This window comes from Callorhinus ursinus, unplaced genomic scaffold, assembly GCF_003265705.2.
Source record: "Callorhinus ursinus isolate GAN/ISIS: 27379988/994484 unplaced genomic scaffold, GSC_fseal_2.0 scaffold107, whole genome shotgun sequence".
NCBI classification, from domain to species: domain Eukaryota; kingdom Metazoa; phylum Chordata; class Mammalia; order Carnivora; family Otariidae; genus Callorhinus; species Callorhinus ursinus.
In genome coordinates this window covers 1219828-1235022 of record NW_027397169.1, presented here as the reverse complement: position 1 = coordinate 1235022, position 15195 = coordinate 1219828, and the positions used below count along the sequence as shown (strand labels likewise).

General features: G+C 39.2%; 3 pseudogenes; 2 read left to right on the top strand and 1 right to left on the bottom strand.

The window, feature by feature from the left end:
• LOC112816456 (uncharacterized) overlaps positions 1 to 15195 on the top strand; it is a 117207-nt pseudogene that overhangs the window by 61295 nt on the left and 40717 nt on the right.
• On the bottom strand, positions 404 to 1317 carry LOC112816496 (ADP/ATP translocase 2 pseudogene; annotated as a pseudogene).
• Positions 14127 to 14958, top strand: LOC112816495 (ferritin heavy chain pseudogene; annotated as a pseudogene).

The following is a 15195-nucleotide window of genomic DNA, read 5'->3' as shown; positions in this document are numbered from 1 at the left end:
GAGTCTGAGTATTTCTTTCTTCTTTATTTGTTTTGTTTCTTAAATTGCACATATAGGTGAAATCATCCAGAACTTGTCTTTTTCTGACTAACTTCACTTAGCATTATTTGTCTAGATCCATCCATGTTGTTGCAAATGGCAAGGTTTCATTCTTTTCATTTTGTTTTTATTTCAGATATTTTTTATGTCTTCAAGTTTATCAGGAGTGACTGAAATGAAAAATATAATTGAGTCCCAAAATCATGGAAATGGCTTTAAGAGAAAACTGGTCAGATGAATATTATTGCATCCCATTTTCAGCCCGTAAATTGTTGCCATTAATAAACGGACAGCCAACAGTCTGTCAAGAATGCTCAAGATATGTTATATAATACAACATGCATTTTCACAGGGCGGAAAAAAACTAGGAAATAACTTGTATGATGAAATCAAGAAGTTTACATAAGACAAGCACAAAAGCACCACCCATGCCTCTGAGAACACTGGGCCATGCACCCTTGAAAAAAGCTGTGGCTCTTTCCTTGCAAGCAATCTTCCTCCAGCAATTAAGTGTGTTTGTGTACATGATGTCAATTCCTTTACATCCTGATTGCATCACCACACAGTGATAAACAATGTCAAATGGATAGGAAGTCAATCCAGCAACCGCTGTGACAAATTGTGCGATCATTCAGCTGACAAAGATGTGCATCTTCTTGGGATCTGGAAGCATTCCCTTTGAAGTGTATAGATACTAAGGTCGACAGCTTGGTAAATGATAATACCCTGCACAGACACATTAAAACCTTGGTACGGGTCCTTAATCTCATCAGATTTGTAGACCTTAACCAGGTGGTCACTGAGGCCTCTGAATTCCCTTTCAGTTCCAGCTATGCCCACATCAGCTGCTGGATGGGTGGGTATGGGCAAAATCAAGAGGATACACAAAAAACAAGAATGTGGCCCCAGCGGCATCACCTGATGTCAGATTCCCTGCAAAGTAGCACCAAAACTAAGTTCTCTTGTCCACACCACCCAGGAAGAACTGCTTGTATTTATCTTTGAAGGCAAAGTTAAGAGCCTGGGTGGGGAAGTATCTGATGATGTGGGCCAGGTTATTATGCCAGAAGGACAGGACTCCCTGGTCCTTGGAGATATGAACCATGCAGTCTAAAATGCCCTTGTATTGCTTATCTGAGGATTTGCTTGCTGACATGCTGCACCTGCAGCAGCAGCAGCTTGACCCACTGAATAGGCACTACTTCAGTCTTGGGAAATGGCCACAGCCGCTCCACCCACTGGGAAGTCCTCAGCAGAGGACACAGTGGCATCTGTCATGTTGAAAGGAAAGAAGAGGTGGGCAACTATGGGACTGTGGTAGGAACCGGCTGGGATTTCAGGGCTCTGGGCTCATTCTTTTTTATGACTAAGTCATATTCCATTGTGTGTGTGTGTGTGTGTGTGTGTGTGTGTGTGTGTGTGTGTGTAATATACATACCACATCTTCTTTATCCATTCATCTATTGATGAACACTTGGGTTGCTTCCATAATTTGGCTATTGTAAATAATGCTGCAGTAAACACAAGTGTGCATATATCTCTTCAAATCAGTGTTTTTGTATTCTTTGGGTAAATACCCAGTAGTGAAATTACTGGATCATATAGTAATTCTATTTTTGTTTATTTTTTAAAATTTTTTAAAAGATTTTATTTATTTATTTGACAGAGAGAGACACAGTGAGAGAAGGAACACAAGCAGGGGGAGTGGGAGAGGGAGAAGCAGGCTTCCCGCAGAACAGGGAGCCCGATGAGGAGCTAGATCCCAGGACCCTGGGATCGTGACCTGAGCCGAAGGCAGACGCTTAACGACTGAGCCACCCAGGGGCCCCATATTTTTGTTTATTTTTTTAATGTGGGTTTTTCCCCAGCTTTATTGAGAAATGATTGATATACATCACTGTATAAATTTAAGGTATACAGCATGAAGGTTTGATTTTACATATACTGTGAAATGATTATCATATTATGTTCAGCTAACATCCATCATATCAAATAGATAAAGTAAAAAAAAGAAAAAAATTTCCTGGGGTGCCTAGGTGGCTCAGTTGTTAGGCGTCTGCCTTCGGCTCAGGTCATGATCCCAGGGTCCTGGGATCAAGCCCCGCTTCAGGCTCCCTGCTCCGCAGGGAGCCTGCTTCTCCCTCTCCTGCTCCCCCTGCTTGTGTTCCCTCTCTCGCTGTGTCTCTCTCTGTCAAATAAATGAATAAAATCTTTAAAAAAAAAGAAAAAATTTCTTTGTGATTAGAACTCTTTGGATTTACTCTTAACTTTCTTATATATAATATAGCAGTGTAAGCTAGAGCCCTTATGTTATACCTTATACCTCTAGTACTGACTTACAACTGGAAATTTGTAACTTTGGGCTCCCTTCCTCCAGTTCCCCCTCCCTGCACCCTCCACCTCTGGTAACCACATGTCTGATTTCTTTTCCTCTGAGGAGGAATTGTTGTTGTTGTTGAAGATTCCACATTTGAGATCATACAGGATTCTTTTTTAAATTATTTTTATTTTTTATTGTAAGTGTACTCTTTAACCCCCATCACCTATTTCTTCCATTCCTCCCTCACCCCCTCCTTTCTGGTAACCATCAGTTTATCTATAGTTAAGAGTCTGTTTCTTGGAAGTCAGGAAATGACAGATGTTGGCGGGGATGCGGAGAAAGGGGAACCCTCCTACACTGTTCGTGGGAATGCAAGCTGGTGCAACCACTCTGGAAAACAGTATGGAGGTTCCTCAAACAGTTGAAAATAGAGCTACCATACGATCCAGCAATTGCACTACTGGGTATTTTCCACAAAGATACAAATGTAGGGATCCAAAGGGGTATGTGCACCCCAATGTTTAAAGCAACAATGTCCACAATAGCCAAACTGTGGAAAGAGCCAAGATGTCCATCGACAGATGAATGGATAAAGAAGAGGTGGTATATATACACAATGGAATATTATGCAGCCATCAAAAGGAATGAGATCTTGCCATTTGTGGATGGAATTGAAGGGTGTTATGCTGAGTGAAATAAGTCAATCAGAGAAAGACATGTATCATATGACCTCACTGATATGAGGAATTCTTAATCTCAGGAAACATACTGAGGGTTGCTGGAGTGGTGGGGGTGGGAGGGATGGGGTAGCTGGGTGATAGACATTGGGGAGGGTATGCGCTATGGTGAGCACTGTGAATTGTGCAAGACTGTTGAATCACAGATCTGTACCTCTGAAACAAATAATGCAATATATGTTAAGAAAAAAAAAAAGAAGAAGATAGCTGGAGGGGAAGAATGAAGGGGGGTAAATCGGAGGGGGAGACAAACCATGAGAGATGATGGACTCTGAAAAACAAACTGAGAGTTCTAGAGGGGAGGAGGGGTGGGGGGATGGGTTAGCCTGGTGATGGGTATTAAAGAGGGCACGTTCTGCATGGACGCACTGGGTGTTATGCACAAACAATGAATCATGGAACACTACATCAAAAACTAATGATGTAATGTATGGTGATTAACATAACAATAAAAAAATTTTTTTAAAAGTCTGTTTCTTGGTTTGTTTCTTTTTTTTTTCCTTTGCTCATTTGCTTCATTAAATTCCACATATAAGTGAGATCATATGGTATTTGTCTTTCTCTGTCTTATTTCACGTAGCATTATACTCTCTAGCTCTATCCATGTTGTTGCAAATGGAAATACTGCATTCTTTTTCATGACGGGATAATATTCCATTGTAAATATATACCACATCTTTATCCAGTTATCTATCGATGGACACATGGGCTGCTTCCATGGTTTGGCTATTATAAATACAAATATTTGTATTTTGGGGTAAATACCCAGTAATGTGATTATTGGATCACAGGGTAGCTTAATTTTTAATTTGAGGAATCTCGATACTGTTTTTCACAGAGGCTACACCAGTTTGCATTCCTATCAACAGTGCACAAGGTTCATTTTTCTCCACATCCTCGCCAATGCTTGTTGTTTTATTTTAGTCATTCTATCAGGTGTGAGGTGATATCTCATTGCGGTTTTGATCTGTATTTCTCTTATGAATGATGTTGAGCATCTTTTTATGTGTCCATTGGCCATCTGGATGTCTTCTACCCATTTTTTTAATAGAATTATTTGTTTTGGGGGTGTTGAGTTGTATTAGTTCTTAATATATTTTGGATAATAACCCTTTATCAGATATGTCATTTGCAAATATCTCCTCCCATTCAGTAGGCTGCCTTTTAATTTTGTTGATTCTTTCCTTTGCTGTGCAAAAACATTTTATTTTGATGTAGTCACGTTAGTTTATTTTTGCCTTTATTTCTCTTGCTTCAGGAGACATAGTTTAAAAATGTCACTATGGCTGGTGTCAAAGAAATCATACCTGTGCACTCCTCAAGGATTTTATAGTTTTGGGTATCACATTTAGATCTTTAATCCATTTTGAGTTTATTTTTGTGCATGATGAAAGAAAATGTTCAGTTTCATTCTTTTGCATGTAGCTATTCAGTTTTCCCAACACCATTTGTTGAAGCGACTGTCTCTTTCCCATTTATATTCATTTCCCCTTTCTCAAAGATTAATTGACCATATAATCGTGTATTTATTTCTGGGTTTTCTATTCCATTGATCTATGTATCTATTTTTATGCCAGTACCATACTGTGATGATTACTACTGCTTTGTAATATAATTTGAAATCTGGAATTGTGATACCTCCAGTTTTTCTTTTTCAAGGTTGCTTTGGCTATTTGAGGTCTTTTGTTGTTCCATGCAATTTTAGGATTGTTTGTTATAGTTCTGTGAAAAATGTTGGTATTTTGATAGGGATTGCACTAAATGTATAAATTGCTTTGAGCAGTATAGACATTTTAACACTATTGGTTCTTCCAATCCATGACTATAGAATGTCTATTTCTTTGCATCATCTTCAATTTCTTTCATCACTGTTTCATAGTTTTCAGAGGATAGGTCTTTCACCTCTTTAAGTTTATTCCTAGATATTTTATTGGTTTGGTGCAATTGTAAATAGGATTGTTTTCTTAATTTCACTTTCTGCTGCTTCATTAATAGTGTATAGGAATGTAACAGATTTCTATATATTGATTTTTGTATCCTGCAACTTTACTGAATTCATTTATCAGTTCTAATAGTTTTTTGGTGAAGTATTTAGGGTTTTCTATGTATAGTATCCTTCATCTACAAATAGAATTTTCCTTTTTCCTCACCAACTTGGATGCCTTTTATTTCTTTATGTTGTCTAAATGCTATGGCTAGAGGTTTGAGTACCATGCTGAATAAATGGTGAGAGTGGACATCCCTTCTTGTTCCTGGCATTATGGGAAAAGCTCTCTTTTTCACCATTGACTATGATGTTGGCTATAGGTTTTTCATATAAGGCCTTTATTATCTTGAGGTATGTTCCCACTAGAGCTACTTGGCAGAGGGGTTTTGTTTTTGTTTTTGTTTTTTTAATCAAGAAAGGATGTTTTACTTTCTCAAATGCTTTTTTTATATATACTGAAATGATCATGTGGTTTTTATCCTTTCTCTTATTGATGTGAGGTATCATGTTGATTGTTGCAAATATTGAACCACCCTGCATCCCAGGAATAAATCCTACTTGATCATGGTATATGATTTTTTAAATGTATTGTTGGTTTGGTTTGCTAATATTTTTTATAGTTGAATAAAAGTTCTTTTATTCTATTAAGATATTCCATAAAGTGTATAGCTTCCAACCCCAGACCTCTCTGTTATCTATACCACCAGGTACAATGATTATTCCTGAATAAATCTGAATCAGTAAAGTGGTAAATCAGGAGACCTTCTTTTGTTTTAAAACAATGAAATGAAAAAATCAGAGGAATCTTAGTAGGAAACTTAACAGGCCACGTCTTATCAGGTTGCCTTCCTGACCTGCATTTCCATCTCCAATGGGAAGCACTGCTCCTTGTTCATGGGTGCTGGAGCACCACCAGCTCAGGCTGCAGCTGGGTCGGCAAGTCCAGGCAGGAGTGGCCCTTGGTGCAGTCGGTGCATGTGACCACATGTTCTTGTCCAAATACTTCTTTGTATTCTCTCTAATGCCTTTACTAGCATTTAAGTGATACTCTGCATTTGTGTGTGTGTGTGTGTGTTTGCTCTGGGGATGACAATATGCATCTTTTTTTTTAAGGTTTTTATTTATTTGACAGAGAGACAGCGATAGAGGGAACACAAGCAGGGAGAGTGGGAGAGGGAGAAGCAGGCTTCCCGCTGAGTGGGGAGCCCGATGCGGGGCTCATCCCAGGACCCTGGGATCATGACCTGAGCCAAAGGCAGACGCTTAATGACTGAGCCACCCAGGCACCCCAACAATATGCATCTTTAACATATCACAATCTACTTAGAGTTAAGAGTGTACTAGTTTAATAAATGTCCAATTGTACAATACTTGCCACAGAACAGTTCCATTTACCTCCTTTTATCCTTTGTGCTGTTGTCATAGATTTTATATCTACCCATGTTAAAATCCCCACAATACAGTGGGGGTTTTGTTTGTTTGTTTGTTTGTTTTGTTTTTTGCTTTAAGTAGTCCTAGGTCTTTGAAACAAAGAGAAAGGTTGTTAGTATATATTTGGGGGGAGATGCTTTGAGGCTCTGCAAATTCATTGTCTCTTGAGTTCACTGCACTATTTGCTTCCACCAGTGAATTTGGCAAAAGGTAGATCACATAACTTATTTTACAAATTGGTATTGCTACAGCCATTTAAAAATATTGTATGAGGTGGTCTACCCTGAATTACAAAAGGACTACCTTCTATCAACTTGTTAAGGAGTTGGTTGGTAGGCACATATTTTTTACAGAAACAATCTTTCTTCAGCAGAGTGTTTGGAAAGGGCTGGGGCCTCAATGTACCTGAAACAACATTCCTGTACCCAGAGCCTACCCTTCAAGTAGAACAGCACCATCCTGGAAAGATGTTTTCTGACACTGCAGCCCAATGGTAGCACTAGGGATTTCCCCTCGCACTAACTTCTCAGCCAGAGCACAGCCTCTGTTCAAGGCCAAGAGGGATGGATTTCACCATGGCTGCCCTCCAGCACAAGAGTTGGCTGGGGAAGGTTTGCTATTATTTTGTTGAGGATTTTTGCATCTATATTCATAAAAACTATTGGTCTGTAGTTCTCTTTTTTGTGGTGTCTTTATCTGGTTTTGGTATCAGGGTGATACTGGCCTCAGAATGAATTTGGAAGTTTTCCTTCCTTTTCTATTTTTTGGAATAATTTGAGAAGAATAGGTATTAATTCTTCTTTAAATATTTGGTAAAATTCACCTGTGAAGCTATCTGCTCCTGGACTTTTATTTTGTTTTTTTTTTATTATTATTACTGATTTATTTTCATCACTAGTGATCAGTCTGTTCAACTTTTCTATTTCTTCCTGCATTAGTTGTGGTAGGTTATCTATTTCCAGGAATTTATTCATTTCTTCTAAGTTGTCCTATTTGTTGGCATATATGGTTTCATAGTATTGTTACTAGTGTTTGTATTTCTGTGGTCTTGATTGTTCTTTCTCCTCCTTCATTTCTGATTTTGTTTCTTTGGGTCCTCTCCTTTTTTTTTTTTTTTTTATGAGTCTGGCTAGAGGTTTATCAATTTTGTTGATCTTTTCAAAGAATCCCCTCCTGCTTTCATGGATCTGTTCTATTGTTTTTTGTTTTGTTTTGTTTTTAGTTTCTATATCACTTATTTCTGCTCTAATCTTTATTATCTTTTGTTGGTTTGGGGTTTTGTCTGTTCTTTCTCTAGCTCCTTTAGGTGTAAGGTTAGGTTGTTGGAGAATTTTCTCGCTTCTTGAAGTAGGCCTGTATTACTATAAACTTCCCCCTTAGAACCATTTTTGCTGCATCCCAAAGATTTTGGACCATTGTGTCTTCATTTTCATTTGTCTCCACGTAATTTTTTATTTCCTCTTTGATTCCTTAGTTAACCCATTCCTTGTTTAGTAGCATGTTATTTTACCTTCATGTATTTGTGCTCTTTCCAGATTTTTTTCTTGTGGCTGATTTTTAGTTTCATAGTGTTGTGGTCAGAAAAGATGTATGATATGACTTTAACTTTTCTGAATTTGCTCAGACTTGTTTTATAGCTTAATATGTGATCTCTTCCAGAGAATGTTTCATGTGCACTTGAACAGAACGTGTATTCTGCTCTTTTAGGATGGAATGTTCTGAATATGTCAAATCCATCTGGTCTAGTGTGTCATTCAAAGCCACTGTTCTTTATTTTCTGTTTGGATAATCTGTCCATTGATGTAAGTGGGGGTGTTAAAGTCCCCTGCTCTTATTGTATTACCAATTAGATCCTTTATATTTGTTATTAACTGTTTTATGTATTTGGGTGCTCCTATGTTAGGTGCATAAATATTTATAATTTTTATATCTTGTACCATTTCTTATTATATAGTGTTTTCTTTAGTTTTTTGTTAGAGTCTTTGTTTTAAAGTTTATTTTGTCTAATAGAAGGATTGTTACCCTGGTTTTCTTTTGACATTCATTTGCATGATAAATATCTCTCCACCCCCTCACTCTCAATCTACAGGTGTCTTTAGGTCTGAAATAAGACTCTTGTAGGCAGCATGTAGATGGGTCTTGTTTTTTTAATCCATTCTATCACCCTATGACTTTGAACTGGAGTGTTTAGTCCATTTACATTCAAATTATTGAGGGGTACCTGGGTGGCTCAGTTGGTTAAGCATCTGCCTTCGGCTCAGGTCATGATCCCAGGGTCCTGGGATTAAGCCCCACATCAGGCTCTCTGCTCAGCAAGGAGGCTAGTTCTCCCTCTCCCTCTGCCTGCCATTCTGTCTACTTGTGCTCTCTCTGTGTCAAATAAATAAATAAAATATTTTTTAAATGTAATTATTAATAGATATGTATTTATTGCCATTCTGTTACTTGTTTTGTTGTTGTTTCTATAGATTTTCCTGATCCTTTCTTGCTCTCATGGTTTGTTAGCTTTCTTTAATGATATACTTGGATTCCTCTCTCTTTATTCTTTGCATATCTATTACTGGCTTGGATTTGTGGTTACCATTAGGTTTGTATATGACATCTTCTGCTTTAGCAGTCTACGTTAAGTTGATGGTCACTTAAGTTTGAACCCATTCTTTAGTCCTCTCCCCCCCAACCCACACACACACATTTTAGGTAAATGGTGTCATATTTTACATCCTTTCATTTTATGAATCTCTTGAGTGATTTTTACAGAAATACTTATTTTTTACTGCTTTTGTGTTCTTTTCTGGTTTTGTTGTTGTTCTTGTTGTTTTACTTTTCATACTCACATATAGTCTTTCCACTCAGAGTCCCCTTTAATATTTCTTGTAGGGCTGGTTTAATGGTCATAAACTCCTTTAGTCTTTTGTCTGATAAACTCTATCTCTCCTTCTATTTTTAATGCTAGCCTCCCTGTGTAGAGTATTCTTGGCTGCAGTTTTCTCCCTGCCAACACCCTGAACATATCATGCCACTCCCTTCTGGACTGCAAAGTTTTTGCTGAAAAATCCACTGATAGCCTTATGGGGTTTCCTTTGCATGTAATTGTCTCCTTTTCTCATGTTGCTTTTAAAATTCTCTATCACTACTTTTTGCCATTTTAATTACTATGTGTCATCATGTACACTTCTTTGGTTTGAATTTTTGGGGTGATCTCTGTGCCTCCTGCATCTGGATATCTATTTCTTTCCCCATATTAGGGAATTCTTCAGCTATTGTTTCTTCAAATAAATTGTCTGCTCCCTTCTCTCTTCTGAGATCCCTATAATGTGAATATTGTTACACCTGATGTAGTCACTGAACTTTCTAAATCTATTCTCATTTTGCATAATTTTCTTCCCTTTCCTTTGCTCAGCTTGGTTACTTTCCATTATTCTGTCTTCCAGGTTATTAACTTGCTCCTCTGTTTTATCTTGCCTGTTACTTATTCCATCAAGTGTATTTTTAATTTCACTTATTGTGTCTTGATCTCTGATTGGTTCTTTTTTTTTTTTAATGATCATTACTTTAAAATGTCTATCAGGCATATTACTTATATCCGTTTTGCTTAGGTCTCTTGCTGTGGTTTTGTCCTATTCTGTCAGTTAGGACATATTTCTGTCTCCTCATTTTGTCTCCCTGTATCTGTTTGTGTGTTAGGAAAGTCAGTTACTTCTCTTGCTCTCAACAATAATAGCCTTATGGAGAAGCCCTGTGATGTCCTGCAGTGCATTGTCTCCTGTTCCGCAGGGCCTGGAACTTCAGGGAGTGTCTCCTATGTGTGTTGTGTACATTCTGCTGTGGATTCTTGGTCTCTTTTTCCTTCAATCCAGCTGTCTTCAGAGGTTCTCTTTGACTGTTGTAGCCAGGGCTTGGTCCCTGTGTTGTTAGTGGGACAGTCTTGGGCTGCCTTGGGCTTGAGTTGAGTCAGACCAGGCATTTTCCAGAGATACAGTAGCACTGAACTTCAGGGTACTCTCCCTGTGTTGTCCCTTGAGAAGCTTTCTTTGGTAGGTGGGGCCTGCAGTCAGCCCAGATGTCTGCCCCTAGCCCACTGTTGGGCCACAGTTGTACAGGTATGTGTGGTGTTCTTCCCTTCTCCCTAGGGAAGGAGTCACTTTGGAATGATGCTGGCCCCCTTTGGGGCTGCTTGCACCCTGCCATGCTTGTGGCACCACTTTGGATGGACACCTGCAAAGGGCATGTTAGATGGGGCAGGTCCACAGGAGAATGCAGGGGTGGGGTGAGCTGTCAGCAAGCTAAGGGGAGATTGTGCTGTGCTGGTCCCACAGGTGTCTGTATATCTAGATTTGGGGGCAGGTAAGGGAAGTGGTGCTTACCAGCTCTTTTATTCCTGGAGAAGTCTCCCAAAGATTCTTGCCTCTCCAGCATAGCCTCTAAGATTAAACAAATCTCCCTCCCATTTATACCAGGCATTTTTCAAATGGCTGCTTCTATGCTGTATCTCAGCAGGACTGTTTGTTGTGCTGTCTCCTTAAGGGCAAGGACTCAGTTTCCTATCCTCCTCCAGTTCTTCCAGAGTAGAGCCTGCTGATTTTTAAAGTTGCAGGTATAAAGCCCCACTGATTGTAAGAACTCAAGAAGTTAGGCTTCTCTGGTTTTCAAAGCCAAATGTTATAGGGATTCATCTTTGCTGTGTGGGTCCCCTGTGCTTGGGGTGCCTGGGGTGGGGTCTGCTCCTCTCTTCTCTCTGCACCCATGGTGTCTCTTCTTTGTGGCCTCTTCTCTACATTTAGCTGTGGTGAGTATTTTCTGTGTCTTTGGGTCATTTTCTGGGTTATTTATACTGATGTGGGTGTTTTCTATGTGTATCTGTGGGATGAAGTGACCATAGGATCTTCCTAATCCCCCATCTTCCCTGGAAGTCATTCTCATTTTCTTTTGGTGACACCATATTTCTTTGAGTACTCATAGTGTGTAGTATGCACATAACCAGCAAGGAAATTGAAGCAGTAATCAAAAATCTCCCAATAAACAAGAGTCCATGGCCAGATGGCTTCCCGGGGGAATTCTACCAAACATGTAAAGAAGAATTAATTCCTGTTCTTCTGAAGCTGTTTCAAAAAAATAGAAATGGAAGGAAAACTTCCAAACTCCTTCTATGAGGACAGCATTACCTTGATCCCAAAACCAGACAAAGACCCCATCAAAAAGAATTACAAACCAATATCCCTGATGAACATGGATACAAAAATCCTCACCAAAATACTAGCTAACAGGATCCAATGGTACATTAAAAGGAGTATTCACCATGACCAAGTGGGATTTATTCCTGGACTGCAAGGGTGGTTCAACACTCAAAAATCAATCAACGTGATATACCACATTAATAAAAGTAAGGACAAGAACCATATGATCCTCTCAATAGATGCAGAAAAAGCATTTGACAAAGTACAGCATCCTTTCTTGATCAAAACTCTTCACAGTGTAGGGATAGAGGGAACATACCTCAATATCATAAAAGCCATATATGAAAAACCCACAGCAAATATTCTCACTGGGGAAAAACCAAGAGCTTTTCCCCTAAGGTCAGGAACACAGCAGGGATGTCCACTCTCACCACTGTTGTTCAACATAGTACTAGAAGTCCTAGTCGCAGCAATCAGACAAAAAAGAAAATGAAAAGAAAAGAAATAAAAGGCATCCAAATTGGCAAAGAAGAAGTCAAACTCTCACTTGTTGCAGATGATATGATACTCTATGTGGAAAACCCAAAAGACTCCACCCCAAAATTGCTAGAACACATACAGGAATTCAGCAAAGTGGCAGGATATAAAATCAATGCACAGAAATCAGTTGCTTTTCTATACACTAATGATGAGACAGAAGAAAGAGAAATTAAGGAGTCAATCCCATTTACAATTGCACCAAAACCCATAAGATACCTAGGAATAAATCTAACCAAAGAGGCAAAGGATCTGTACTCAGAAACCTATAGAATACTCATGAAAGAAATTGAGGAAGACACCAAGAAATGGAAAAACGTTCCATGCTCATGAATTGAAAGAAAAATATTGTGAAAATGTCTGTTCTACCTAGAGCAATCTATACACTCAATGCAATCCCTATCAAAATACCATCAACTTTATTCATAGAGCTGGAACAAATAATCCTAAAATTTATATGAAACCAAAAAAGACCCCAAATAGCCCAAAGGAACACTGGAAAAGAAAACCAAACTTGTGGCATCACAATGCATGACTTCAAGCTGTATTACAAAGCTGTAATCATCAAGACAGTATGGTACTGGCATAAAAATGGATCAGTGGAACAGAATAGTGAACCCAGAAAGGGACCCTCAACAATATGGTCAACTAATCTTTGACAAAGCAAGAAAGAATATCCAATGGAAAAAAGTTGGGAAAATTGGACAGCCACTGCAGAATAATGAAACTGGACCATTTCTTTACACCATACACAAAAATAAACTCAAAATGGATGAAAGACCTAAATATGAGACAGGAATCCATCAAAATCCTAGAGGAGAACACAGGCAGCAACCTATATGACCTTGGCTGCAGCAACTTCTTGCTAGACACATCTAAGGCAAGGGAAACAAAGCAAAAATGAACTATTGGGACCTTGTCAAGATAAAAAACTTCTGTACAGCAAAGGAAACAGTCAACAAAACTAAATGACAACCTCCAGAATGGGAGAAAAATTCTTTTTTGATTGTCGGCTCCAGACCTCACCTCACCAAACCTCACCTACATTCCAAAACTACATCAGAGAGAATTTCCTTGACTTGGTAAAAACACATCTACAAAAGACTTACTACCTAGATCTACCTCATGGGAGCCCTTAAATATATTAAGCAAATACTAACAGATCAGAAGGGAGAGATAGACAACAATACAGTAATCATAGAGGGCTTCAACACCCCACTTTCAACATTGAATAGATCATCCAGACAGGAAGCCAATAAGGAAACTGAGTGAAAGAAGCCACTCACAAAAGACGGCATATGACATAATTCCATTCATATGAGATGTGCCAAATGGGGAAATCTATAGCAACCATAGTTTAGTGGTTGGGAAGAAAAAGAAACAGAAAGAAACCTATAGCAGGTATAGGATTTCACTTCAGGGTGATGAAACTATTCCACAGTTAGATCGTAGTGATGGTCATACGACTCTGTGAATATACCAAAAACCACTGATTGTACCCTGCACGCACCTGAATTTTATGTTATGTGACTTCTATCTCAATAAAGCTCATTTTAAAATCTCAATATAGGCATATAGACATAAATTCTTGAGTTATATGAAATAATAAAACAGAAGTGGAAAAATAAAAGACTTAAGTATAAATGTGAGCACTTTTTAAATTCTCCAACCATCACACAATCAAGTAGCAAAACAGAAACCGGGGATAAATAATTAAATCCATGACAATAGGCTCAGATCATTATTACATAAAGAGTATTACGGATAAATAAGCAGAAGACCAACACGCCTGGAGAAAGATCATTAAAGATAAAGGCTATAAATACTTATTCACAAATACGTACAATGACCTATAAATGTAGGCAACAATATTAAGATTCTAATCAGCAGTCTCCGCCGAGAGTCGCCGCGGTTTCCTGCTTCAACAGTGCTTGGACGGAACCAGGCGCTCGTCCCCCACTCTGGCCGGCCGTTCAGAGCCAGTCCTCCCCCATCTCTTCATCGCGCCCTTGGACCGCTCCAAGGCCCCCGCCTCCGCTCGCCACCTCCTTTTCTCAGCCGCCGCCATGACGACCGCGTCCCCCTAGCAGGTGCGCCAGAACTACCACCAGGACTCGGAGGCCGCCATCAACCGCCAGATCAACCTGGAGCTCTACATCTACCTGTCCATGTCTTATTACTTTGACCATGATGATGTGGCTTTGAAGAACTTCACCAAATATTTTCTTCAGCAATCTCATGAGGAGAGGGAACATGCTGAGAAACTGATGAAGCTGCAGAACCAACGAGGTGGCGGAATCTTCCTACAGGGTATCGAGAAACCAGACTGTGATGATTGGGAGAATGGGCTGAATGCAATGGAGTGTGCATTACATTTGGAAAACAGCGTGAATCAGTCACTACTGGAACAGCACAAACTAGCCACTGATAAAAGTGACCCCCATTTGTGTGACTTCATTGAGACTCATTACCTGAATGAGCAGGTGAAATCCATCAAAGAATTGGGTGACCACATAACCAACCTGCACAAGATGGGGGCTCCCGAATCTGGCATGGCAGAGTATCTCTTTGACAAGCACACCTTGGGAAACAGTGATAGTGAGAGCTAAGCCTTAGGCTGTCTTCCCATAGCCACAAGGGTGGCTTCCCTGGTCACCAAGGCAGTGCATGCATGTTGGGGTTACCTTTACCTTTTCTATAAGTTGTACCAAAACATCTACTTAACTTCTTTCATTTGTACCATTCTTCATATAAAGTAATTTGGTTACCCCCCCCCAAAAAAAAGATTCTAATCAGCAAAGAGGTACAAATTAAAATAATGTCTCTCAAGTAATGCAAAAAGTAGAATATTTAGTTTGGCAAGAATTTAGGAAATGGATGACCCTGTTCTCTACTCGTGGCGTTATAAACTGCTGATTTCCCAGCCTGCACTTGGCAACATATACCAAAGCTATACAAATGTTTCTTTTA